Source organism: Rutidosis leptorrhynchoides, chromosome 2, assembly GCF_046630445.1.
Source record: "Rutidosis leptorrhynchoides isolate AG116_Rl617_1_P2 chromosome 2, CSIRO_AGI_Rlap_v1, whole genome shotgun sequence".
NCBI lineage: Eukaryota > Viridiplantae > Streptophyta > Magnoliopsida > Asterales > Asteraceae > Rutidosis > Rutidosis leptorrhynchoides.
The window spans coordinates 701,162,117-701,180,341 of NC_092334.1; the positions used below are offsets into that span (position 1 = coordinate 701,162,117).

General features: G+C 36.2%; 1 pseudogene; it reads left to right on the forward strand.

Moving 5' to 3' along the window:
- Nucleotides 1-285: 285 nt before the first annotated feature.
- On the forward strand, nucleotides 286-6,111 carry LOC139890420 (receptor-like protein 14; annotated as a pseudogene).
- Nucleotides 6,112-18,225: the final 12,114 nt, after the last annotated feature.

An 18,225-nucleotide genomic window follows, 5' to 3' on the forward strand; every position in this document is an offset into this window, starting at 1 on the left:
ACATTAGTTAATAAATCAATTTTAAATACACTCATCCCTAAAAAAAAAAAAAAAAAAAAAAAAAAAAAAAAAAAAAACCTTTCTAATAATTAAAAAAAAAAAAAAACACGCGATGATAGTTAACCACAAACAAAATCGTCCTTTTTCCCAACTCTCATACTTCTCCTCCCCTTTTTTTTTTTTTTTTTTTTTTTTTTTTTTGAAAGGCAATGTTAGTGGTTAGAGTTAATTCACGAAAATCCCCCCGAGACTCGAACCCTTGGTCTCCTCGAACACCATGTTAACATGGTGACCAATGAGGCAAAGCCCATTGGCAAAACAGGAAGACGATAAACCGCATCAAAACAGGAAGACGATTTAATCCACTTAATTTCATCTGCTTCAAGACCAGGTTTGTAATTGTGTTCTGGCGATTGTAGGGATTTTTTTCATTGGTAGCTATTTTGTTCAATTCAAAAATTTTATTTATTTACTTTTTCAAATCTGATTTCAGTGAGAACATCTAAAACCCTAATTTGATTTCTTGCCCTTAATTCGAATCAATCGATTGTGGCCTAGACTCATTCACATATAATGGTTAGATTAATAAGTACACTAAATGTCTCAGAAATATGATTATAAACAGCTGTTGTAATTACTGATCTATGTCTATATATAGCTAATACATAGATAACGTCGCATAACTTTTCATCAATTTTCAAATATATATATTAACATTACAGTATACATTGTTTGGTGTTGTGTATTCTACTTATTTTGTCTGACATTATGTTTTAGGCACCTTGAGCACCCTAGTGCACTTAAATCTCAATTGGAACAACTTCAATAAAGATGATGTCATGCGGGCAACGGCTTCTTTTCCATCCTTAAGATTTTTGTCTTTAAGGAATAATATTAGCAATGGAACACTGCCTATGGAAGGTAAAGTATTTGGTTTTTGTTTCGTTTGCCTACAAATTTTATTAGTGCTTTAAGAAGTTCAGTATGATCAAATACTTACCAACTCATTTGAAGGCTCCATCAGGTGATGCAAAATCTTATCCATTTTCAACTTCTCATAATACACAACTATTCAGAAATCTATTTTTAGAGTTTGTGTATTGATTACTAGCTAACCCATATTTAATCTGCTTTTGTAATTAATATAGCTTTGGCATCTTTACGCCATCTGGAGGTGTTAGATATGAGTGATAATCAGTTAGTTGGGAGCATCCCATCTGCAATAAGTTCATTATCTTCACTTAAAGTTGTCTCGTTTGCTAACAATCAGCTCAACGGCTCATTACCAGATGATGGTAACTTCTCTAAAATGCATACTCTTAAATGTATTTGCATAACTGAAAATCCGCATAATGTGGTTTCATCAGTGCACTCCTTTTGTAGCAATATTTTTAGATAATAAATCTAAATACTCTAAAGGATGACTGTAATTTTCCCAATAGGGAGTGATATGTACACAACCCATTTTTGTTATGTACACAACCATCATGCTTTACAGTATTGTACAGTACAATATTGTAAAGCATGATGGTTGTGTACATAACAAAAATTGGTTGTGTACATATCATCACCCCCAATAGGGAGTGATATGTACACAATTGAGTGCAGGGTTCTGCCGGTTGAAGAACCTCCGAGAGCTTGATCTTAGTGAAAACCAGTTTGGTGGAAACCTTTCAGAGTGTTTGAGCAGTCTAACATCTCTCAAAACTCTTTGATATTTCTTCAAACCAATTCACGGGAACACTTCCACCATCACTGTTTGCTAATCTCACATCTCTCGAGTATCTTGATTTTAGTTATAATAGTTTTGAGGGCTCATTATCATTTAGCTCTTTCTCCAATCATACAAATTTGGAGTTTGTTGAATTCAGAAGTAACAATGACAAATTTGAGGTTGAAACAGAAGAGCCCATAGGTTGGGCTGTTTCAGTTGAAAGTTCTTGTGCTATCTTATTGCAATATAAACAGGCTTAAAGGAAGGGTTTTTCCCAGTTTTTTACTTCAGCAACATAAGTTACAAGTACTAGACCTGTCTCATAACTCACTGGAGATGCAATTTCCAAATTGGTTGATTAATAGTAATCCAGATCTGGAATTTGTTAGTTTAAGGAACAATTCAGTTGCAGGTACTATTGGTGGTATGCCGTTGTACAGAAACGCTAATACACGGTCTTTGGATATGTCAGATAATCAAATAACAGGTACTATACCTCTTGATATAGGAAATACTTTTCCATATATACGGTACTTGAGCTTGTCTCAAAATGCTTTGAACGGCCCTATTCCTTGGTCAATGGGCGATTTGAGTAGCATACAAATGTTGGATTTATCTAACAATAATTTATCAGGAGAAGTGCCGGAGAGATTGCTTTCTAACTGTCCACTGTTGAGGTTTTTACTGCTATCTAATAACAATTTGTACGGTGAAGTACTTTCAAGAAAATTCAACGCAAGTAGTATGCTACAGATTCTGTTGTTAGATAATAATCAATTTACAGGGGTGCTCACAACAGAGATCAGTAATGAAGGTGTATCTTTATACATGTTGGATATTAGTGGCAACTTATTTTTGTTGGGAAATTACGGTCTCACTAATTCCCACCACCCAGCCCAACAATAATAGTAAAGAAATAAGAACAATACACAACACAAGATTTAACGTGAAAACTCCAAAACAGGAGAAAAAACACTGGCCCCTAAAGAGAGAAATACACTATATCACAAATTGTTACAATGATATAGACGACTCTCTTAAGTCAACTACACTCTCCAAAGTATTTAACTAATACAACTCTCAAACAAAGGTAAGAAAGAAAGAAATAATCAAATACTTAAAGTGTATTGATTGGTGCAATTTGGAAGTAATCCCATGGCCTCCTTTTATAGCCAAGGAGTTCACCTCCAACTTCACTCTTCTACCAATATGGGACAAAACTCCATTTTTCCTTCTAACCAAAATATAACTAACAAATCTCCACCTTTTGGATAGAAGAAAATAATCATGCTTCCACATTGCAAAGATAACCGATGTAGACGCTTCCTCGACGACAACTTCAAGATCCTCATCTTCATGCCGTTGACATTATCTCCCAAGAGACAAAACTTGCATCTTTACCGAACATTGTCTAAACCGACAATCATTGTCATCACAGACAATCATAACTCTTAACAAGAATTATCATACTCCACCATTAAGAGTATAGCACTTAGAATATCACATTCCAAGCATATCACCTCGGCACATGTTGTTGAACAACCAGCTGAAACTTTATGGTGCAACTTTCCTGTTTGGCTTTCCCGAAAGTCCCATCAGCTACAACATCAGTTTCCACCACACAATCTGCATCAACGCCAAACCAATGCCCATGTGTAATTTGTGGAACCGCTAACGAACATCCCTTTCCACGGTGGCGCGGACACACCATGAGGATGGTGTGACTTCAGAGGAATTCGTCACTCTCCGTAATAACGGAGACATCATTAGCGCCTTTAGAGCCATTTACCGAATTAGCTCCACCTGAACAATTAACCCTTACATGCCCAGTCTTCCCGCACCTCCAGCATACCAGATTCTTCCCAGAGTTTCTCTTTCGCCTATCCGAACACAACACTATCGTATCTCCTGATGACGAGACCCCGTTACCTTCCAGTCTTTTCTCCTCGGATAGGAGCTTGCTAGTAACGTCTACAAACTTCAGAGTTTTCTTCCCATACATCAAAATAGGTTTCATGTGTTCATAAGACGATGGCAAAGATAATATCAACCTCAAAGCTTTATCTTCATCATCCACTTTAACTCCAATAGCTTCAAGTTCCGAAACAATACCATTCAAAATGCTCAGATGATCTGAAATCTTTGAACCCCCATCCATACGCAAAGTATGAAATTGTTCTTTAAGACACAACCGATTTGAGATGCCCTTGCCCTGGTACAACTGCTCTAGTTTAACCCAAAGCTCATTTGCCGTTGATAACCCGTGCACATTTGCAAGCACGTTCTTTGCAAGACACAAACGAATCGCACTTGCTGCCCTCAAATCCATATCATCCCATTCTTCTTCATCGAACTTACTGCTAGAATCACTGCCGGAAACAAAGGTGGGTTTACCTTTCAATGCCTTGTGTAACCCGGACTAAATCAACACATCCTTGACTTGAACCTGCCATAAGCCAAAATTGATCCTCCCATCAAATTTTTCTACATCAAACCTCATTGGACTGAACTTCGACATCGTATCCGTATCCTATAAACAACACTTTCTCTGATTTTGCTCACGTTTCGAATAGCCAAAAGATGTAGCAGGTAGCCAGGACCCTTTAAATCGGAAATCCACAACTCGCCACTAACAAATCCAACTATTACTACGAATCAGAAAAAATATTGTCTAACCAGATACCCTATACGATCAATAGAACTCGTTTCTGATATGGACGATCCACTCCCGTGGCAACCACAGAGCATACTCCGACTCCTATAACCGAGACCCCCGTCAAACCTGACGCTCTGATACCAGTTGTTGGGAAATTACGGTCTCACTAATTCCCACCACCCATCCCAACAATAATAGTAAAGAAATAAGAACAATACACAACACAAGATTTAACGTGGAAATTCCAAAACAGGAGAAAAACCACCGGCCCCCAAAGAGAGAAATACACTATATCACAAATTGTTACAATGATATAGACGACTCTCTTAAGCCAACTACACTCTCCAAAATATTTAACTAATACAACTCTCAAACAAAGGTAAGAAAGAAAGAAATAATCAAATACTTAAAGTGTATTGATTGGTGCATTTTGAAAGTAATCCCATGGCCTCCTTTTATAGCCAAGGAGTTCACCTCCAACTTCACTCTTCTACCAATGTGGGACAAAACTCCATTTTTCCTTCTAACCAAAATATAACTAACAATTTTCAGGTGTGATTCCAGGATGGTTAACCAACCTGGCATCTTTAAATGCACTTTTGATACGAGACAACATGTTCGAAGGTCAATTCCCATGTGGGACGGCCTCATTCTCGTATCTCGATATCTCACAAAATAATTTCTCAGGGTCCGTTACCTGACAAATCTTGTGACTTTGGATATGGGCAATAACAAGCAATCAAGTAACATTCCAGACTTCTTAGGTGAACTCTCAAATTTAAGAATCCTCATTTTAAGAAATAATAACGTCAATGGTTCTATTCCTAAGCGCTTGTGCCAGTTATCTTATTTGAGATTGTTAGACTTATCTAGAAACTTCCTTTCTGCCTCAATACCTAATTGCTTACAAAATATTACTCAAAGTGGCCAGCTTGTCTTTTTAAAGTTCTCATCTGGAGTGGGACCAGATGACACTCAATCTTCTTATCAGTATGAAAGTGTTTTGAACATGTACTTGAGGGGAGAAAGAATGAGTGAAATCTATGAAAAACAAGATGAAGTTCAGTTCCTAACAAAAAGTAGGGCTGATTCGTACAAAGGTGGAATCCTTGATCACATGTCAGGGTTGGATTTATCTTGTAACAATCTAACCGGTGAAATACCAAAAGAACTTGGAATGTTGGTTCACATCCGTGCAGTTAACTTGTCTCATAACAAACTCACGAGACCCATACCACGTTCTTTCTCAAATCTAGCAGATATAGAGAGCCTGGATATTTCATCAAACCATTTGAGTGGTAAAGTTCCATCAGAACTGATTGGGTTGTATTCTTTGTCAACTTTCATTGTTGCTAACAACAATCTGTCTGGTAGTCTCCCACAAATGAATCAATTTTCAACGTTTACTGCTGATAGTTACAGGGACGATCCATTTCTTTGTGGACCACCATTAGCCAAGAGTTGTGCACCTGAAACAACAAATTCTACAATAATGATGGCGCCGGAAGAAAATGAAGAAAAATGGTATGATGTGGATATGGTTTTCTTTCGTGCAAGTTTGGTCTCCACATGGTTTGTGTTCTTGATGGGAGTTTTTGGGATTCTTTACATAAATCCTTATTGGCGCAGGAGGTGGTTTGTTTTAATTGAAGAATGTTTGTATACATGTTATTTTTTCCTTTCTGATTGTTTCCGTAAGCGTAGGTTATGAATCTTATGATAAATATATGATATGTTTGTACTAGTGATTTTTGTATAATAATGGCTGTTCAACAAAATAGTGATTACTGTAGTAAAATACTGAAAAATGAGCCTTGCGTATTATAGACTGCCGCAGAATAAAAGATGTTAAATTTTTTGTGCACGCAATTACCGCATTTTCGTTCTTTATTTATGCGAAATTTTAAAAATTCTTTAATTGAATGAGATTATATGTATTTATAATTCATTACTTTTCAAATTTCAAACAAAAGAGTTCATGACAATTTATATACAAGGTGGTAACTTAATCTTGTAATTACCACTGTTTTCATTAAATTACTGGCTTACAAAATACAAATTTTATTCAATGTTAAATAACTTAATGTTCGAATCTTTGGTGGCTAGGGAAGGGTTAGAAACAGTTAATTTGGGATGCGTATACTGGAGTATGGGGTTGGATTACTCACCTTACCGGGTAACCAGAACAAAAATAAACCTTAGAACTTTTTATGAAATATATTTCATTTTGCTTACCATCTAGCAAATATTTCTGAGCTACATAGCCTAATGTTCCTGAAATCTTTATGTCATTCTTGCCATAAAATCCCACCGGTTATCGCTAGTAAATATGTTCACTAATTTGATCAATAATATTTATTACAAGTGAATATAATGAAGTAAGAGGTTGCATGACTTTCAAAGTAAATCTATTTTGGAAGGAGTTTTATAACTGACCCATTAGACTGGTTCGAGAGACAACAGTGAAGATAACCGGTAAATGATCGTTATAACCTTGTTGTAATTTAATTGTTTGATTATGTATAAGCAGTGACTGATAGAGAACTTACCATGCAGTTGAGATTCTGGTGAACCGTTACGCTTTATTTCATATACCCAAAAGTTTAACAATGTTCTAATGTTGAAGTCTGCTTAAACAATTTTTCTGCCCTTTAATCCAGTAGACAAACGAACGGAAATAACACACATTGATCAAAGCGGAAACTGGCATAGAGTCAGCAAGAGTGCACCTGAGCAGGAACATTAAACTGCTATACACTAGCTACTGAAGTGGCAAAATGGGCGGGTTGAGTAACTGGTATTTGTCTTGTACTAGTTGAAATGGGTTGGGTTCACCCAAAACTTTCTTAAACAGAATTTCTATGTTTAATGAACCATTTCCTTCTCATCTAGTTTAATATTATTATTTTTGACCCATTCGATCACTTAAAAGTAACATATAACCCATATCTGCCATTTGTACGTAAACGTGTTAAACCTAGACCTTTTTGATCAATAAACTAATGATTATCAATAATCATACAAACATTTTGACCCTTCAAGACACTACAGTGCTGAAACCATTCGACGGGCCCTGCACCTTGGTGCCAATGTGAAGATGATCACCAGTGATCAGTTAGCTATTGGCAAGGAAACGGGTCGCAGACTTTCGGAATGGGTACCAATATGTACCCATCTTCTTCGCTTCTTGGTCAAAACAAAGATTCAGCTATTGCAGATATCCCAATCGCAAGAGTGAGAGGAATTGATTGGGGTTGGGCCGGTATGATATGACTTTATAGCATAGTTTTGTTTTGAATTAAAAATAAGAACAAAATGAAAAAGTATTGATCGTTTTATTGATTTGTATAAATTGATAAAGCTGAATTGGTGCTTTGATCATTTACAAAGGACCCTTTATATACATAGCAGACCAATGGCTATATGCCTACAAATGGAATGTATTTTCTATATTTGGAAGGCTGGCTGGCTGATCTTCTTGTAGCTGTATCCTTGCTGTCATTTGAGGGAAATGATGATACCTTTTTGATCCAAAATACAATATTTACATAGTTTTATTTCTAACACTCCCCCGCAAGTTGAATAGTGGGGTTTCCAATATTCAACTTGAAGAGGATATCTCTGAAGAGTCTTCCATTAACAGATTTGGTTAAAATATCGGCTAGTTGGTCTTCGGATCGAACAAATGGTAGAGAGATTATTTCAGTTTCAAGTTTCTCTTTGATGAAGTGCCGGTCAATTTCTATATGTTTGGTTCGATCGTGTTGAACCGGGTTTTCCGAGATAGCTATTGCAGCTTCATTATCACACATATTCTTGATAGGAACATTAGGAGGAAATCCGATTTCTGTTAAGATTTTTCTTATCCACAATGCTTCGGTTACGCCTCTAGCAATTCCTCTAAATTCGGCCTCGGCACTTGATAGAGCTATAACCTTCCGTTTCTTGCTTTTACATGTGACCAGATTACCTCCGACGAGAGAAAAATATCCAGATGTTGATTTTCTATCTCCTTTCTCTCCCCCACTCGACATCTGTGTATATTTGGGTTTCTAGATGATTGTTTTTGCTAAACAAACCCCATCTCCTGCAGTTCCCTTCAGATATTTGATTATCCGCCATACGGCTTCCATATGATGATGTTGAGGTTGATGCATGAATTGACTAACGACCCCAACAGCTTGAGCAATGTCTGGGCGAGTATGAGCGAGATAGATGAGTTTTCCCACGATCTTTTGGTATTGACTTCGATCGGCTAAGCTTGCTTTGTCTTTTTCTTCCATATAAAGCCTTTGATTCGGGATCATTGGAGTGTCAGCTGGTTTGCAATCGATCATACCTGTTTCAGCAAGAAGGTCAAGTATGTATTTCTTTTGACAAATAAAGATCCCCTGTCGGGATCTCAAGACTTCAATCCCTAGAAAATATTTAAGGCCGCCCAAATCTTTCATTTCAAATTCTTTAAACAAATTTGTTTTTAGTTTTGAAATTTCTTCTTGATCGTTCCCGGTGATAATCATGTCATCAACATAGATTATGAGATATGTTATAAGATTCTTTCTTCGTTTTAAGAAAAGTGTGTGATCAGAATTACTTTGTTTAAAACCGTAATTTTTCATTGCTATGGTAAACCGCCCAAACCAAGCCCTAGGAGATTGTCTTTAGCCATAAAGAGATTTTTTAAGATGACAAACTTCCCTTTCTTTAAAGGTAGACGTGAATCCGGGAGGTCCTTCCATATAGACTTCTTCCATAAGTTCTCCATGTAGGAAGGCATTTTTAACGTCGAATTGATGAAGTGGCCAATCTTTGTTTGATGCGACTGAGAAAAGGATTCTGATTGTATCAATCTTGGCTACTGGTGAGAAGGTTTCTGAATAGTCAACCCCATATGTCTGAGTATATCCTTTTGCCACAAGCTGAGCTTTGTATCTTTCAACGGTTCCATCGGCTTTATGTTTAATGGTGAATACCCATCGACATCCAACAGTTTTCTTTGACTCAGGAAGGATGCATCTTTCCCATGTATTGTTATCCATTAGAGCTTTCATTTCATCTTCCATTTCCTTTCTCCAAATGGGTGATTTAAGGGCTTCTTCAATGTTGTTTGGAATTTTTTCAGAGTATATCAGGGAAGTAAATTGTTTGGCTTCTTGTGATAGATTACCTTTGGCAACATTCGCCATTGGATATCTTGACCTAGGATTTTCTCTTTCGGGAGAATACCTTTTTGGAGGAATTCCCCGATTAACTCTTGGAGGAAGAACATATTGTTCATGTGGAGGTTCAGTTTCAGGTTCCACTGGTTGATCGGGTTGACTTTGTTGGTGAGGTTGTTCTTCGGTATGACACGTTTCCTCGGTTTGACCTGTTTCCTGTACTAAGGAATCTACCTCACTTTCAAGGTTAGTAGTAACAGCTGCAATAAATTCAGAACTAACCTCAGTGGGAATGGGAAGATCATTGTCGGAAGTACGGGTAGGAGGGATACTATGAGTCACTTCTTCAGATGACGGCAGATCTAGCCAACTCACAGAGTCACTTGATTCTGACTCCCCCTGACTTGTGTGTTGGGTAAAATAGTATTCAGTTTCTAAGAAGTCACAATTTATAGAAACGAACATGTGTTTCCTTTTTGGACTATAACACATATACCCTTTTTGATTTACCCCGTAGCCGACAAAGACACATTTTTCAGCACAAGGGTCGAGTTTAGTTCTTTCCCTTTTGGGAATATGGACAAAGACCGTGCATCCAAATATTCTAGGTTTTAAAGTAAGATTCGACGGAGGTTTATAAAATTTAGCAAGTGTTTCAAGGGGATTTTTGTATTCTAAGGCTTTGGTTGGAAGTCTGTTAACAAGGTAAGTAGCAGTAGCGAGAGCTTCGGGCCAAAACGACCTTGGAACATTTGACTCTATCATTAAAGCACGGGTAATCTCAAGAAGGATTCGATTTTTCCTTTTGGAAACACCGTTTTGTTGGGGAGTATGAGGACATGTAGTTTGATGAATAATCCCTTTTGTTTCACAGAAGTGTTTCATTTGAGTATTGACAAATTCTCCGCCATTGTCGGATCTAAGAATTTGTACTTTGGTTTTGAATTGTGTTTCAACCATAGAATAGAAATTTTTAAATTTTTCGAAAACTTCAGATTTGCTACTTAAAAAATATGTTCATGTCATTCGCGTGCAATCATCAATAAAAAGTAAGAAATATCGAAGGTTATGTCCCCCATTTACCCTTGCGGGTCCCCACACATCATAATGAATCAAGGTAAAAGGTTGTTCAGATATAGAATCACTAATTTTAAACGAACTTTGATGGCTTTTAGCCAAAATACAGGTTTCACATTCAATAACTTTATTTGAAGAAAACAGATTCGGAAATAAAAATTTTAAATAACCAGCAGACGGATATCCTAGACGTCTATGCCACAACCATGCTTGTCTATTAGGAGTCCCATGAGCAAGCATGATTGCACCATCTTGAGTGACTTCGTCCACATTGTATAACCCATCCCGTTCAGTACCACGACCAACAATCTTCCCGCGTCTGATGTCCTGCAAGATACAGAACGTTGGGTGTAATAATACAGTGCAATTAAGTTCTTTGGTCACGTGACTTACGGATAGGAGTTTGTGTGAAAGTGCGGGAACATAAAGGCAGTTTTTCAATTTTAAGGTCGGTGACATTTCAATCGTCCCTCCTCCCTTGACTTGAACACTTCCTCCATTAGCCGTTTTAATTTGAGTTTTATTTGATTTTGATTCCGAATAAAAGTCAGTTTTATCGAAAGTCATGGTGTCGGTGGCACCACAATCGATAATCCATTCCTTGTTTTTTATTTTATTAGACATAACATTAGCATGTGAAACATCGTTAGTTGGAAAGGACCTGTTTTGCAAAAACTTTTGACATTTTGAGTTATCTTTAAATTTATGGGACTGTTCAAGGTATTCAGTAGATATGGAGGGACTGTTCTGTAAATATGTATTAACAAGGGGTTGGTTTTTGACAAGGGGTTTAACAAAAGGTTGGTTATATAACTTAGAATGGTTTGAGGGGTCATTTTGTAATAACCGAAACCTATTTTCAGTTAAAAACCTCACCCCCTTTTCATCTGTAATTCGATCGGGTTTGGGTATGAACCCTAACCCTAAACCTAATTTACCTCCACCTTGGGAAGATGATGCAGGTTCTTCAACCGCCATCAACCCGAAACCTCCTTGAGCAGTGGTGGTACCGGCAGTCTCTTGATTGCTTTTGGTTGACGCCACTCCTGCTGCTATTGATGCTTTTCCCTTTTTGTGACCATCGTTCCACCATTCGGGATACCCAACCCGTCGAAAACATTGGTCTTTGGTATGCCGTTTCATTCCACAGTCTTCGCATACAATTTTGTCTTTATCTTTGGATGAAATAAAATTGGAACGACGTTGGTTCCTGGAATACAGGACATGGCCATCTGTTTCTGTTTCTTTGGTTTTGGATGCTGGTACAATTAGCCCAGAGGCTATGCCTGAATGGTTTGTGGGTTAAATCTTGTTGCTAAATATACTCTGGTGAGCGTTTTCTTTTCTAATAGCAACATAAGCTCCTTCAACTGTTGGAAGGGGTTCGATTTGAAGCAACTCCCTTTTTATATTATCATGTTTATGATCCAGAGCATTTAAGAATTGAAACAATTTTTGCTCTGCTCTGATGTTGTTGTATTTGATAATATCATTTGGGTATTCCATGGGATTTGGATTCCTTGTTTCGATTTCTCCACATATTCCGTGTAGCTTAAACCAGAGATCTTCGATTGACTTTCCTTCTTGTTTGATGTTGTTTGCTTTAACATGTAGGTCAAATGTTTGCAGTTTATCCTTGCCTGAACTGTACGTTGTGATTAAGGCATTCCAAAATAACTTTGCAGTTGGGAATTGAGTAAGATTGCTTGCAATCTATGGTTCAATGTTCCGGATAATCCAGGAAAATACAACCAGATCATCCTGGTTCCACTTTTGATTATTGATTGCAGGTGGGTCTTCTGTGAGATGATTAAGGAGGGTCTCAGATTTGCCTCCGATGGCAACCATAATCATCCTAGAGCACAATGAAAAATTGGAACTGTTGAGGTTAACATTAATTTTTAATGAATCTGGTAACCTCTGTGTTTGATTCTCATTACTGGACTGAAGTAACCTAGCCAATTGGCTGGTTAGTTCAGTGATAAGTTGGCTGTTGGGATTGATGTCTTCTCCAGATATTGTTGGCTACTTCGAAGAAACAATGGATTGAATATGATGAAAAAGAGATGTTAACTGATCCAGGATCATTAACAATGCTCTGATGCCATGTTCTGAATTAAAAATAAGAACAAAATGAAAAAGTATTGATCGTTTTATTGATTTTTATAAATTGATAAAGGTGAATTGGTGCTTTGATCATTTACGAAGGACCCTTTATATACAGATAGCAGACCAACGACTATATGCCTACAAATGGAATGTATTTTCTATATTTGGAAGGCTGGCTGGCTGATATTCTATTCTTCTTGTAGCTGTATCCTTGTTGTCATTTGAGGGAAATGATGATACCTTTCTGATCCCAAAATACAATATTTACATAGTTTTATTTCTAACACGTTTTCTACTTCCCATTAGATATTTTCATATTCATCATTCGTTACGCTTTGAGTGGTAAGGCGGGGGATAATATGCTACAAAAACGGACAAGTTCATTTTTGTTAGTTGATCTTTTTGTCAAATTTTCTGATATGTAATCGATTGTTTTACTAACTGACCCGCTTTTGTACCAATTTTACACCGCTTTCACCACCAAAAAGGACTATGGGAGCAGTGAAAGGGAAGCTCAATGGGCCATGGATTAACGTACATTGCACGGTCTCCAAGTGCCAAACGCAAATGAGATCTTGAAAGATAAGGGTGACTATAGAGAGTTATCACGAATAAAATAAGCACCAATGTGAATTTGAGCATTAGCTGCCATATTCTTGAGATTTTTGAGTGAGTCATATGTAGAAGATTGGTGCAAAACACAAGAGTTGGGAGTGAGTTGTGAACGAAGTGGTGCGTGGTGCGAGGTGTGGTGCAAAACACGAGTGTTCAAACCCCTTTATAGGCAAAATTTTATCCAAACAGAATCTGAAAAGTCGGAAAATCCAGGCACACCACTGTCCACGTACCACCCAACATGCATGGTGTTTAGTGTCTTGTGCTTGGCGCGTGGTGCGAGTAAGTATTAGCGTAACCAGTAAAATGAGCCAACGATCAAGTGACACGCACCACGCACAATAAATCACTTTTGTTAGTTTCACATCATAAAAATATGGAATTTACTTTCAATATAAACATCGAACTCTTCATTTTTAAACCTAAATGTTTAATACACTTACCGAAATCTGATTTAGCGCATATATCATGTATGATACATATATGTAGAAGATTTCACGTCCTTAGTGGCGGATCTTGAGCAAGAAGTTTTATGGGAGGGCCAAAAGTATAACGTAAAAATAGTTTGACAAAGAGTCATCTGATAAAGTTTAAATGCTTTTGTGCTTGAAAAATATGTAGTTAATTAAAATAAAATAATTAAATATATTTCTAACTTCATTTTTGCTATTAAGTTGAGATAAGTAGTGTATAAAGTTAAGAGACAAAATTTCGTCTTTGGTTCTTCAACTTTGTACCAAATAGCTTACCTTAGACTTCTTTTTTGACTTCGTTGGCCTCAAACTATTAAGATATTTCATGGATGACTTTAACGAATAAAACTTAACAATCGTTAACTCCAAGGTCATCCGTGAGATATCTTAATAGTTCGAGGCCAACGAAGTCATAAAAGAAGTTTAAGGTCACCTACGTTGTTTGGTACAAAGTTGAAGTACCAACAACAAAATTTTGTCAAGTTAAAACCATATTTTAAAATGTTGATTTCTAATGACAAATTATCATCCCTTAATCATTTGTTATACATAATACATATAAAAATATTTTAAGATCGCTAGCAAAAGCAACATAGTTAGAATGTGAAAGGTTAGAAGTGTATATATTAAAAAACTGAAGGGGTCAATGTTGAAAAAAAGTAAAAGTACATCTGGATTACTGATGTATTGTTTAGTGTTCTGTCTGCAAATCTTATTATGTCTTATGTCTGCGGGGGCGCAAACGTTTTTACTGCAAACACTTTATTTTCCTGAAGACATAAGATAAAATAATGCCTTATTATGTCTACAACCTCGCATACTTAGATTTATGCTTCTAAGTGTTGCAGAAAGGATTAAGTTATTTTGCAGATATAAAAAACAAATAGTCTTCACTATTCAGCATACAAACCTTCAGACCACATCTTCTTTACAGACATGGTCCGCAAATCTTTAGACAACCACAACCGCAACATCTTCTTCCGAACCGCCCGAAGATTGGAAAACAGGCGGATTCCGTTGTTTTGGGATGGATTTTTTTGACCATATCCAAATCACTGCTCGAGCGGCTCTTGAACTCTCAACCAGCGACCTCTTTCGAAGCATGGGAGTTCTTAAAAAACATATTTGACGACAATAAACGCTCAAAAATTGTGGAACTTACTTTCGAGTTATGTGCTCTCACCATGGGACACTTAACCACTTGATGTGCAAAAGTGTGCAGTGCTTAATTTGCCTTTCAAACTTTTAAATTTATATAACCTTTATTTAATACACTTTTAACACCCTAACGAGCAACAAAACTCGGTCAGATGTAGTATTTTAGGTTATCGTCCCAAGAGAGCGTGGAAGCAGATAAGAGTTGTTTATTATATAGCTTAGCTCTTATTAAAGAACTAAAGATAGATTTTTATGTGTTTTTAAGGTTGTTGGTTTTTATTTCTTAAGAAAGAGATGATTGAAGATAAACAAAATAACAAAATATAAAGCAGGAAATAAAGATTCAAAATAAACAATTATAAAAGAGAAGTGATTACAAGGACGTGTGAATCATAAGAGAAATATATTAATTACTTCATAACTTATATTAACAAATAACAAGATAACAATCATAGACCAATCATTATCCCTAAAAGGTTAAGCTAGATGTCGCATATCATTCATAAGGTAGGACTTAAAGCATACATTCACTAAGTGATGTTCATAGCTAATGTCTTCATTCATAGCATTTAAATAATCACATGATAAACATTACCTAAACCTGATGTGGATCCAAGGCAACATTTAATTAGACTGACAAATTATATAAGCTAATAAACTTAATCAGATCAACTCAAGTTACTAGCTGAAAGTTAATCTTAATCAGGTTCTCATACAATTGACAATTAAACACACATAAACAAAGGTTCTTCGATTAAGCCTAACAATAATGAATTCTATTATATAAGTGTGATTCAAGTTCAACTAGTTGTGTAACTTCCAATGACGTATACCTAATTTGCATGCAATCCAAACACTATATTTGATGGACTAGATCTAAATAAGTGATATGAATCGAATATAAGATCATACAATTAATGTCTAATTAATCCTAGATTCATAATATTTAATCATTATGCATGGAAAACAAGTAATTTAATCATGGCAGATATAAACAGTTTAAATAATCATCACAGAAACATGAACATACAGATCTGAAAAAGAACCAGAAACCGTACGGACTGAAGTACGAAGCCGGCGGCTAGGCTCAGCCAAGCCGGCGGCTTGGACTGAGGAAGCCGGCGGCTTCATCTGTTTTTGTTTTCCCAGATGTTCACAGTTTTCGTCCAAGTAACCACTATGAACGTTTAGTTCATAGTTGGAGACGAACAGAAGCAATTAAACATAAATAAAAACGTAACAAAAGAGATACGATAAAGTAAATAAGATTATAACTTACAAAGCAATAAAGAGGAATAAGAAAATTGCATTAATCTTGAATTAAGACTAGAATCCAATGCAAGATGGTAGCTTTACATTGAAAATAAAACCTAAACTAACCCTAAACTACAGAATTTCATAACTAGAGAGAGATATAATGAAAAGGTATATTGAAAACTGTAGAATTCGGCCAGTATTTATAGACCTCGAAAACCGTGCCAAGCCGGCTGCTTCGTACGAAGCCGGTGGCTTCCCATGGCGGTGACTTTTTCTCCAATCAAAACTTGATCGTAACGCCCAAAAAAATGCGTTTTAGGTCCAAGCCAGCGGCTTCGGATGTCAAGCCGGCGGCTTCACTTCAGATCTGAGCTTGGAGGCCAAGAAAAACTTGCACGCAAAATGCTGACTTTTTAACCGAAGCCGGCGGCTTCCCTTGGCAAAGCCGGCGGCTTCCCCTTAACAAGACCAGCGTCTTCCTCCATTTTTGTTGTAGAATTTTCTGTTACGGTCGTTTTGACAGGTGGCTCGTCAGAAACGGAGTCCGGATGCTCAAGATATGGCCAAAACCGTGACAGTGCGCATAATTTCAGCATCTCTTCAGAAGTTCTTCAATATTTAGCTCTAATTTCTTGCATATTCCTGTTTTAACCCTGTTTTATCACATTTCTCAAACAAAACATTAAAATACCTTTTTTCCGTTTTTACCCATTTTTGTGTGTTTTAGCATCAAAATGACTTTAAAATACCAAAATAACTCCTTAAAATGTATTCAAAAACATGTATAATTTAGGAGTTATCAAATCCCCCACACTTAAACTTTTGCTTGTCCTCAAGAAAATAAAGATAAAACATTTAAAAGTATACTCCCTTAGGTATTTTTATCAAACATAGTATGCGATGTTTTGACAATACTTTGGTAAATCTTGTGTTTTCAATTGGAAATTATCTTCAAATTCTTTTGAAAGATTAACACTTATTTATGAATTTCACCTACGTAATGTATCAAAAGAATATTAAATGGGTAGTTGATAATGCTAAAAACGAACATATAATTCATAGCATTATTCCTCAAGAAAGACAAGCTTTTAGTTGCAATTGTTCTATGTACAAGTAATATTCGTTTAAATAATAAAAGGTGAAGACAAAAGACAGATTCGACGAATTGAAGACGCAAACGACCAAAAAGTTCAAAAGTACAAAAGACAATCAAAAAGGTTCCAATTATTGATAAGAAACGTCTCGAAATTACAAGAGTACAAGATTCAAAACGCAAAGTACAAGATATTAAATTGTACGCAAGGACGTTCGAAAATCCGGAACCTGGACATGAGTCAACTCTCAACGCTCGACGCAAAGGACTAAAAATTACAAATCAACTATGCACATAAATATAATATAATATTTAAATAATTCTTATAATTATTTAATATATTATATATATTTATAAATCCGTCGGCAAGAAAGACTCCAAAGTATCTGAGCTGTAATTTCAAACTCCGCGACTCGCGGAGTTTGAAGGCCAAAAAGGCCGCGAGTCGCGGAGCCCCAATTTCAGAAAATCCCTATAAAGCTCGCGCATTATGATCGTAATCATCATCTTTTTCTTCTTCTCTTATAATACTACGTAAAAATTTATATTTATATTTTAATTTTAATTTTAATTTTAATTATAATTCTAATAATAAGGGTATGTTAGCGAATGTTGTAAGGGTGTAAGTCGAAATTCTGTCCGTGTAATGCTACACTATTTTTAATCATTGTAAGTTATGTTCAACCTTTTTACATTAATGTCTCGTAGCTAAGTTATTATTATGCTTATTTAAAACGAAGTAATCATGATGTTGGGCTAATTACTAAAATTGGGTAATTGGGCTTTGTACCATAATTGGGGTTTGGACAAAAGAACGACACTTGTGGAAATTAGACTATGAGCTATTAATGGGCTTTATATTTGTTTAACTAAATGATAGTTTATTAATGTTAATATAAAGATTTACAATTGGG